The sequence below is a fragment of the Magnolia sinica genome, chromosome 19 (assembly GCF_029962835.1).
Source record: "Magnolia sinica isolate HGM2019 chromosome 19, MsV1, whole genome shotgun sequence".
Lineage (NCBI taxonomy): Eukaryota > Viridiplantae > Streptophyta > Magnoliopsida > Magnoliales > Magnoliaceae > Magnolia > Magnolia sinica.
The window spans coordinates 39,795,330-39,798,345 of NC_080591.1; positions in this window are offsets into that span (position 1 = coordinate 39,795,330).

Sequence of the window (3,016 nt, forward strand, 5' to 3'; positions counted from 1 at the left end):
TGGACTCCTTAGCTCCTTACCTTCACTTTTAATGGAGGTTGATGAAAGATGAATGGTTGAGATTGGAGATGAGAGGGTGGGCCACACTTGAAGTTGAGAGAGTGTGTTGGATGTGTGAAATTTCTCATGGGATTTGGAAAAATTGCTAGAGAATGAGAGGGAGAGATAGAAATAATGGATGGAGGGATGGGTGGAGTGATGGTTGTGAGAAAGGAGTGATGAGATTTATGGTTTAGTTTGAAATTGGTGGAGAAGAGAGATGGTTGTGGTTGAAAATGAGAAAAGAGGAATGGTGAGGTGGAAAGATGGTGGACTTTTGGAAAAAGAGGGAATGGGTGAAGTACTTGAGGTATGGATACATTTAATGGTTGATTGATGGGACTAATTGTGTAGAGATTCCCTCGAAATCCGCAACGCGCGGTGTTTCTCGGAATAAACGCAGATCGGCATCTTCTTACCTGGGTATCGGTTCGATGCGCAAGTCACGACGTTGGAACCGCGACGACGACGCGGTCGCTATGATACAACTTTCGGATCAAGCTGACGTCGGTGCACGGGACCTGGCTTAGGATCGTGCGCAAATACCGAATACGGTGCGAAGGTTGCCGGAATTTGACCGGAAGGACCGCGGAAGCTAACGGAACAGTATGGATTAGGACACGGGTCTTACAGCTCTCCCCTCTAAATAAAAATTTCGTTCTCGAAATTTACACAATCAATGCACCCAGACTTAACTCATGATAGAAGAAGAAATAAAGCATCATCAATAACATCGAAGGTAACATACATGATACAATACACAATCAATTATCAAAGAGATGAGGATAGCGCTCTCGAATCTCAGCCTCACGCTCCCAAGATGCCTCATCCATAGAATGGTGACCCCACTGAACCTTCACCAAGGGGATGACCTTGGTTCGGAGGACCTGCTCCTTCCGATCAAGGATACGAACTGGCTGCTCGATGTAAGAAACGTCCTCACAAACCTCCAACGGCTGCCAGTCAATAACAGGAACTACGTCTGACCCACATTTCCTCAACATAGAGACATGGAAAACGTTGTGGACGCCAGACAACTGAGATGGTAAGGCAAGCCGATAGGTCACAGCGTCAATGCGCTCAGTGATCTCGAAAGGTCCTATGAATCTTGGGGCAAGCTTGCCCTTCGTTCCAAATCTAACTACGCCCTTCATGGGCGAGACCTTGAGATACACATGGTCCCCTACATCAAACTCCAAGGGACGACGCCGGCGATCAGCAAAACTCTTCTGCCGGCTCTGAGCTATGCGCATCCTCTGCCTGATGATATCAATAACCTCTGATGTCTCCTGCACAAGCTCGGGACCCAGGAGACGCCGCTCTCCAACCTCGGTCCAACAACTCAGAGATCTACACGGTCTGCCATATAATGCCTCAAAAGGAGCCATGCCAATGGTCGCCTGATAGCTGTTGTTGTATGCGAACTCAGCCAATCGCAGATGCTCATCCCAGTTACCACCGAAGTCAATCACACAGGCTCGAAGCATATCCTCAAGGATCTGGTTGACCCTTTCGGTCTAGCCAACGGTCTACGGATGATACGTGGTACTGAGCTGCAAATCAGTGCCCATAGCTCTCTGAAAGCTCCTCCAAAATTGAGACGTGAATCTCGGATCTCAGTCAGAAACGATCGAGACTGGTACGCCGTGCAGCCTCACAATCTCCTCAATGAATAACCTCGCAAGCCGGTCCAAGGGCCAAGTCACACGAATCGCAAGAAAATGTGCCGACTTCGTCAGACGGTCCACGACAACCCAAATGGCATCATGACCGCGCTGAGTCCTTGGCAAACCCATAATAAAATCTGTAGATACGTGCTCCCACTTCCACGTCGGGACGCTCAACGGCTGCAATAGACCAGGGGGTCTCTGATGATCGACCTTGACACGCTGGCATGTGTCACACTCGGCCACAAAACTAGCAATCTGGCGCTTCATCCCTGCCCAGTAATACTGCCTCCTCATATCACGGTACATCTTTGTCGAGCCAGGGTGGATAGAAAACCGCGATCGATGTGCCTCGGTCATAAGATCTCTACGCAACTCAGGAATATCTGAGACACACAATCGGCCTCTGAAGCGAAGTCCACCATCAGCACCAATCTGCCAATCTGTCTGACTCTCAGATGCCACCTCTGCTCGGTAATCCTGTAACGACTCATCTGTCTACTGAGCCTCGATCACCCTTGCGACAAGAGAGGGTTGAATCGACAGGCACGATAACTGAACGATAGAAGACTGCAGACCAAAATCAAAGTCGTACTCTGCTATATCCTCGAGCATCTTCCATTCCTGAATCATCATATGTGCCACCAGACCTCATGGCCGACGGCTAAGGGGCATCCGCCACCACATTCGCCTTGCCTGGGTGGTACTGGAGGTCAAAATCATAATCCTTTAGAAGCTTCATCCAGCGTCTCCGTCTCATGTTCAGCTCAGACTGAGAAAATAGATACTTCAAGCTCTTGTGGTCAGAGAAGAGCTCGAACCTAACCCCATAGAGATAGTGTCTCCACACCTTCAGTGCGAAGATGACTGCTGCCAGCTCTAAGTCATGCGTGGGGTAGTTCAGCTCATGAACCTTGAGCTGACGAGACGCAAATGCTACAGGTCTACCGTGCTACATTAGGACAGCACCCAACCCAATACGCGAAGCATCGGTAAATACCACGAATCCATCACTCCCAGAGAGAAGAGTGAGGACAGGAGCGGACGTCAGACGGTCCTTCAGCTCCATAAATGCTCGCTTACAGGCGTCACTCCAAATAAACTCTGCGCCCTTCCGAGTCAACCTGGTCAACGAGGCTGCAATACGGGAGAAGCCCTCAATGAAACGCCGATAATATCCCGCTAAACTAAGGAAACTGTGGATCTCGGACGCAGTTGTGGGCTGACCCCACTGACGCACTACCTCAACCTTCGAGGGGTCCACTGCGACACCCTCCCTCGTCACCACGTGACCGAGGAATCTCACCTCC